Consider the following 7,986-nt stretch of genomic DNA (forward strand, 5'->3'; position numbering starts at 1 on the left):
TTTATAAATGATAAAAAAAAAAATACTTCCTAAGATCTGGACAAGTCTCACAACACTTTAACCACGAGACCTTAAATTCGCAGAGCCCTCCGGTGCAGTACCCGCATCGCAAGGAGGGCTCAGACAGAGCTCAGAGGGAAAGAGCTTTACATACAAGCACAGCCTGAGCTTCCCAAAACAGACACCGCTCATCTCTCTGCCAAAGATAACACACTTAACGCGGGGAAACCACAACCTACAAATTTTACTCAAGGCTCGAGGGAATAAAATCCAGCACAAAGTTCTGCTCTTGGACCTCAGGATCAGCAAGGGTAGAGAAAAGCCTTTACGGTCCTTACAGGGAAAAATAATGTGGATAGACACAATAAAATGTTTTTTGGTTTTTTTTTCCACTCACTGGAGTGAAAGTGTGAATATTTGCTTGTCAGGGTCACATAAGCTGTAAGCAGAGCAGGATGCTTCCCTCTCCATCCCACGTGGCACCCCCCTGCCAGCATCTGGATGCTCAGAGGATGGTCCACCATCAAAAAGCCTTCCTAGATTTTGGAGAGGAGGGACTATTAAATCACCTGGTCTTATTTTGGTATCTTTGGGTTGAGAGAGACAACCTGGAAGCTCAGTGTATCTTCTGCTTCCTCCCATCTCTCTCATTTCTGTTAACAAGGCCGTGACTTCAAGCTTCATCCATACCTGCCTGAGTGGTGGAGGAAGAGTAGCATGGATTAGTGGAGCAGGAGTGAAGGTGGCACAGATGACCACATGGAAACTGCCTATTTTAGAGGAGCCACCAGGTCTCCAGAGAGGCCTGGGGCACTCCAGCCCTCCTCATCATGCTGGGAAACAGCACCAACCTTTCCAATCTAATGGGATTGCTACCTCATCCAATGTGGGGTCTTACTGGTGGGGGTCTCACCCCTTCCAGAGGAGCCTGACACAGGGAACAGCCCCAGGAGATGAATTTTAGTCTCATTCTATGGAAAAACAACTCCAAGGACCGAGTTTTGAGGCACTGGGACACCAGGGACACACAGCAACTGTGCCTCCAGACATACAGCATTGCTGGGGGCAGCTGTGGCAAGAAATGTCTCGTGACTGCTGGCTGTTCCACTGCCACTAATGTCTGTTGTCCCCTACTATCACCCACAGTCCCCGAGACCACGTTGTCGTGGTTTAACCCCAGCCAGCAACTAAGCACCACACAGCCGCTCGCTCACTTCCCCCCCGGTGGGATGGGGGAGAAAATTGGAAGGGTGAAAGTCAGAAAACTCGTGGGTTGAGATAAGAACAGTTTAATAATTGAAGTAAAATGAAATAGAATGGTAGTAGCAGTAATAATAATATAATAATACAATAATAATATACAAAGCAAGTGATATACTATATTGGCTCACCACCCACCGACTGATGCCCAGCACATCCCTGAGCAGCGATCGCTGCCCCCCTGGCCAACTCCCCCAGTTTATATACTGAGCATGACATCATATGGTATGGAATAGCCCTTTGGCCAGTCTGGGTCAGCTGTCCTGGCTGTGCCCCCTCCCAGCTTCTTGTGCACCTGGCAGAGCATGGGAAGCTGAAAAGTCCTTGACTGGTGTGAGCACTACTTAGCAACAACTAAAACATCAGTGTGTTATCAACATTCTTCTCATCCTAAATCCAAAACACAGCACTATACCAGCTACTAGGAAGAAAATTAACTCTATCCCAGCTGAAACCAGGACACGCATGCAACCAGAGTGACTCTGCAGGAAAACGATAATCATAAAATAACAACAAAATTTAGTCCCTGGTGAGTCCTCACTTGCTATACCCAAACCCAACCCTGCATCAAGGACAGGGAAAGCACCTCCCAGGAGGTGGGAGATGCTCCCACCTCTGGACCACACAGCAGCAGACATCCCACCTGGGGATGTCCCCCCCATAAAAATGCTCAGGGTTAAACCAGGTGGTACCTTTGTCCCTGCGCACGCTGCCACCACTCTCATCCTCCCACCCCAGCCCTCTGCTGTGCATAAACCACCACCAGCTTTGCTGCAAAGGGGATAACGATGAACAATGCTAACTGCGATATGAACCAGCCAAACGCTTGCATCCGATAGGTTTCCCTCTCCTTTTTGTCTGGGGGAGGCTCACTGGAGGAGACGGAGGGAGAGGCCAGCCCTGCCCTTCGTCAGGCACCTGCTAACGAAGCAGCGGTCCAGAAAGCTTCCAGAGGCCAAGAGCCATACCTGAATCCAGCCCTGGACCTCCGTTGTCCCCGTTACCACCCTTCCCACTGCTCACCTTTGCAAAGAGAGGGAAATATCGGGGAGGGGGGAATGCTCAATGTCCACACACAAATTGTCAGGGAAAGGAAGGGAAAATCACACGGGACAAGGCTGCTCATGCAACGTGGTTACCAAAACCAGCCGGGAGGCCAGATCCCGGCTTCATCTGCAAAATTAAAACCCCAACCCCACGGCGGCCCAGTCAGCCACGTTGTTTGCAGCCCAGAGCGCACCCACGCGTGTTTTTTTTTTTTTTAATTATTTCTGAGGGAGACAAAAGGCGGGACGTGTGTCGTCGTCCCGTCCCGTCGTCGTCGTCGTCCCCCCCCCCCCGCCGCCGCACCAGCTGCTGTGTCATGGCCCCCCCCCTCCCCGGCCTTACCGTGCTGCGGTGCCGAGCGGTGTCAGAGCCCCGCCGAGAGGCTCATGGGCACCGCGCTGAGGTGAGGGGGGACCGGAAGGGGAACGACAAGAGGCACCGCCCGCCCAGGAGAAGACACCCGGCTCCGGCGGAGGGACGGGCCGGGGCAGCCGGAGAGTGACGCTCCCGCCCCGCCCCAGCCCCCGCCGCCGGCCCTGCCGGGAGATGTAGTCCGCGCCCCGCCGCCGGGCCCGCCCGCCCAAAGCGGCTCCCCCAACATCCCAGGGGTTCTCGATCAGCCTCTCCCCGGGCCCACCGGGCCCACCCACCCCGCCGGGACCGGCCATTAAACCGCCCAGATTTCAGACCAGCTTTCGTTTTGTCATCCCCCCCCCCCCCCGGGTTGAACACTGTAATTCTCATTTTCCCACCTCCACTGCCAGCCAGGCTGCATCCTTCGGGATTCAGCCCGAGAATTCATCCTCTCCCATCCCTCCTCTTCCACGGTCAGTGGCATCCATCCAGGCTTTAAGGAGGTGGGTTTTAAGCTGAGCTTAAAAGAAGAAAACTGCAAATTTTTCCATATAAATCAAGTGTTTCCATATAAATCAAGCATTTCCATATAAATACACAAAACTCTGAGTCGAGAAATGTAAAAACCAGAATTTAAACACCTTTTAAACACCCTTCTAGCCAGCTGGATCCATTTAGCCCCTTCAGACTTGCTCAAAGCCACTTGGAAATGTTCCTATAAGTGATTTAAATCACCCTCTCCTTGCCCCATCAGGCTCTCAAAAACACCAACCCGACTAATCATTCCTCTTTTCTTGTCGTTTGGGTTATATTCAAGAGGTAACTTTTTTTCTAGCCATGGATTCTTTGTTGCTCTCCATCTAGTTCTTCCATAACATTAATCCAGATAAATGGATCATGTTAATGAACATCAATGGAAGAACCGCAGCCATAAATTAACCAGAAGAGCTGGCCTCTGAAGAAACCTTAATTCTACTTTGACAGCAAAATTGGATTCAAAGGATCTCTCTCCCTGCTGTGCTTTATTTTTGGCTGTATCGTTTGCTGGGCAGGTTGCCACGACAACCTTATATTCACCAGAGGGTGTCTATAATTGGGAGAGCACATTGTTAATTTAGCTCCAGATTTTTTTTTTTAATTTTGTTGTATTTTAAGCAAAGGGGAACTGCCTGGATTTTCATATGTTGATCTATGATCATACTACGGTTTAATTATTAATCCGAGCACCAATAGCATCGCTCCAGCGAAGGCTGAGCTGCCGTGCAGAGCTCACCAGGGCAGACAACGGCTCTGCCCGCATCCTGTTTCCCTGGCTCATCTCCTCCTGCAGCCCCCCTGCATCCCCTCCAGCCCCCCAAGCCCCTAAGCCGAGAGTCCCCAGGACCAGGATTTCCCAGGGATGCTCCTGGTGTATGAGAGCAAGGTTGAGGGAAAAAAAAGGTAGGATCCGCTCTTGCATTAATGAGCATTTTTTTAAATGCCAGTGTGATTGGGATTGTCAACTTTAACTTGATAACAGTTCATCTCAGCTACTTATTAATAGCAAATCTCCCTCTTTGGAGAATGCCGGCCTGTAGGAGTGATATTAATGATGTGAACATGCTGGCATGTGTAAAGTCCTGCTCCCGGGTGGGCACATCAGGTCCTGGCCCTGCGTGGTGGGACCTCTCCGAGCATCCCACTCCTGCCCCAAACCGCTCAAGGCATCCCTGACCTTGTGACATTGCAAAATGCCACCAGGTGCTCGCCTCCATCCTTGCTGGAAGGAGGAAGGTGGCAGGGCTGAGGACTGGGTGCTCTGGTTCAGGAGCCCAGATGGGTGCTGGTCACACAACTTCCAGCTTGAGATTTTTTTGGGGGGAATGACCACAGAGCGTGGTGTCTGCGGGAGCGTGGGAGGGAGCTGGATTCATTCCTCTAGTAGGTGGGGGGGGAATTTGAACTGGGATGACAGCAGGGTGACTAAAGGGAAACCCAGGGAATGTGGCATGTGGGATGGGGCAGGGTACACCGCCTGTGCCAGGCAGCATCAGCCTAGGACTCGGGAAAAGGTGCCATCTCTGCCATCTCACTCCCACCCTCGCATGGGTTTGAAGCTCCACGGCCACACTGGTCATGGCATTTGTTATTAACCTGTCCAAGCAGGAAGAGAGAAATTGCAGCTTTAAAGTAGCTGGGGACTTTCTCCAGGAGCTGGCATGGCTCCAGGTCCAAAGAGCAAAGTGGAGCTGCTGGTCTCATCCCCATCTGGGTGCAACCCTGCTCCCCTCCAGCCTGGTGCCTCAGCCCCTCTGATGTGCATGCTCAGCGGCTCGGCCTCCTCCTTTTGTCCCTGCTTCTGGCTTCATTCCATTGGAGGGAAACGAGAGGGTTTCCACTTAAAAGAAAAAAAAAAGAGGAGTTGTGAAAAGCCAGGGATGGAGGAAGAAATGGAAACATCCTTCTTTCAAGGAAAAGATGCTGTGGCTGCTGTTCTGGTTACCATATGCCAGGTAATAACACGAGATGACTCAGTGCTTGGGAAATTAAATTGGCTTTTTATTAAAAGCGTGTATTTAGGGAGTTAGTGAGGCATCAGGGGAGTTCCTCCATCGCCGTAGCAGAGGGAATTGAGGCAGGCTGCCTGGCTCCTTATGCTGCCAAGCACAAAGTCCACAAGATGCTGGGAACCATGTGGACAGGCCTGTATTCTGCCTCAGCATCCTCCCAGGATTGCTCCCAGGAAAGCGCTGAGCATCTCTGGGAAGATGTTAAGAGCCTCCCTCAGCTCTCTCCCAATTCAGTGGGAACTGGTGGATCTCTGCCAGTGGAAAATGCTCCAGCCTCAAGATTTTTGTCCCAGGAAAATAGCAAGAGACGGAAAGAGCAGCCAGGGACGCGAAGATATTTGAAAGCACAAACTGCAACCAAAAAGATGCCGTGCCAAACTCTGCCCTTACCCTGGCAATACCCTTTAAAATGGCTTAGCAATGATGGGAACCTGCTGCTTCAAAGGGGAAATATAGAATATTTACAAAGTATCTTGCTCGTAGCTGTGGTGTGCTGGTAGTTTGGCCCTCCCTTGCTAGCTTGGAGCAAATCTTGGCTTCACAGAGTGTAGCTGAAGGCAAAATTCAATATGTACTGTGTTCTGCTCAAATTATACATCCCCTGTGTGGAAAGCTCAGTTATACATACAGATAGGTACTGAAAAAATAAACTAAAGAAGAAGGGAATTCCTTTCTTCTCCCCAAGTACTTCTGGCATAGGTGGGATGATGGGGATGTCTCCCAGGATGGAGAGACAGTGATGCCCTCAGCAGGTTTCTAGGAAGTGACCATCAAAATGCCACCGTGGTCACTAAGTGCTTAGATGCTCCATCAGAGACTCCTACAGGAAAAGAAACCCTTAAAATAGTTGGGTCAACGATCTTCCTGCCAGAGTCAGAGAGATCATTATTCTGGCCAGGCTGCAGTTGAGTTGAAAGCAAATAGACCTCCTTTAAAAAAACAAATAATAGACCTACTGTAGAAGCAAGGACTGGAGACAGACAAGGTCTTTATTCCTGTCCTGACAGAGCCTGAGCAACAGCTCTGCCCTCCTTCCCAAGCGTGGAGATGCCTGTCTGTGCCTGGGGGGCTGGCAGCATTGGACGTGGGGCTCCAGCAGTACCTCCTCCACCCAAATCTTATGGGGTGAGATAGCCTGGCTGGAAAGCTAGAGAGAAACTGCGGTGACAGGACGTGAATGTGGCCGGCCAGGACGTTCGTGGCAAAAGAGACAGCACAAAGCTGTCAAGACTCTCTCCTATATATGTATAAATCAAATTTCAGAGCAGGGTACCCACAGGTGAAGCAATGCTTTGCTATGGAAAGAGGAGAAGCTGGTTTTGAAATGCCAAGTGTGGGGAAAGGCTCCTTCCCCCACTTCTAAGTTATTTTTAGAAGGGCATTTGTATCCAGCGCAGCGATCAGTGCCAAGGCTGTTTTCAAGTCAAGGCTAAATTCACTGGTATTCGCCAGAGGTCTAGAACAGGATGGATCCAGGCTCCTGGAGAGCTGGGCTTATGAAGACTGTTTTGCTGTAGATGGGTTGAAATTCAGCTCTGATGCCGCTTTCCATACTGCAGATGAGAAGATGCAACTCAGAAGATTTGGATTTTCTCCTTGACCTCCTCTGTTGCTTAAAATAATATCCCTAATTTCCCATATTTCACATAACTCAGCTGTGTAATGGGGCTACCTGGACATAATTAATGACTTTCCTCCCCTGATTCACAGCTACATCTTTGGATTAAAGAGGCCTTAGAAATGCAAAATATGATTACTCAGGTAAGAACAAATTGCCAATTTAAAGGATTGCCACTATTCTAGCCCCGAGGAAACACATAGGCGTTTGCAAAGGTCAGACTTCTGAGGAGGCTGAGCCAAGAGCTGGCAGAGGCATCGCAAGGACTTGGGATGGGTGATGAAGGATGTCCTTCCACACCAGGCAAGGCAGATCTTGTCAGATGCCTCCTCAGGGTGACAGAAAGCATCTCTGACAAGGACATCAATAACTCTGGGTTTGCTGGAGAACAAATTCAAATCAACCATTGACAAGCACGTTTTGCAGAGACATGGCTGGCCAGGAAATATTCCAGTAACCCAGAAATATGTCTCTCTTCCCCTGGTTGCAAATGGGATTTTTTTCCATAATCCCTTATTGTGGATATTAATTGCATCAGAGGATTGCGATGCTGCTTAGAGGGGTGCAGCGGGAGGGAATGGCTAATTGGTGGGGTGAGAGAAGAAGGAGGGGAATTTCACTGGTGTTAGGTTGAGGGATGTGGAAAATCCAGGGTGGTGGATGGAGGATGACAGCAAAGCACTCTTCCAGTTTGACTCTCTGGAGAGACCTTATTGTGGCCTTTCAATACTTAAAGAGGGCTTAGAAGAAAGATGGGGACAGACTTTTTATCAGGGCCTGTAGCAATAGGACAAGGGGTAATGGTTTTAAACTAAAAGAGGGTAGATTCAGGCTAGATATAAGGAAGAAATTGTTTACGATGAGGGTGGTGAAACACTGGAAGAGGTTGCCCGAAGAGGTTGCCCAGAGAGGTGGTAGATGCCCCATCCCTGGAAACATTCAAGGCCAGGCTGGATGGGGCTCTGAGCAACCTGATCTAGTTGAAGATGTCCCTGCTCATTGCAGGGGGGTTGGACTAGATGACCTTTAAAGGTCCTTGCCAACCCAAACCATTCTGTGATTCTATGATTCTATGACTTGGCCATTTCATCACTTGGTATTATATTTTGTACAGGCAATTTTATCGACACCGTTGATTTTTAAGCAAACTATAGCCCC

At 49.8% G+C, this 7,986-nt stretch overlaps 1 protein-coding gene across 1 annotated transcript in view; it reads right to left on the reverse strand.

Moving 5' to 3' along the window:
- LOC309602006 (CBP80/20-dependent translation initiation factor-like) overlaps positions 1-2,787 on the reverse strand; it is a gene marked incomplete at its 3' end in the record, with an annotated part of 138,356 nt that extends 135,569 nt beyond the window's left edge. The window contains exon 1 of the mRNA XM_082335282.1: positions 2,650-2,787. The remainder of the gene's footprint in view (positions 1-2,649) is intronic.
- Between the last annotated feature and the right edge of the window lie 5,199 nt (positions 2,788-7,986).

Source organism: Platalea leucorodia (genome assembly GCF_965183815.1).
Source record: "Platalea leucorodia genome assembly, chromosome: W".
Lineage (NCBI taxonomy): Eukaryota > Metazoa > Chordata > Aves > Pelecaniformes > Threskiornithidae > Platalea > Platalea leucorodia.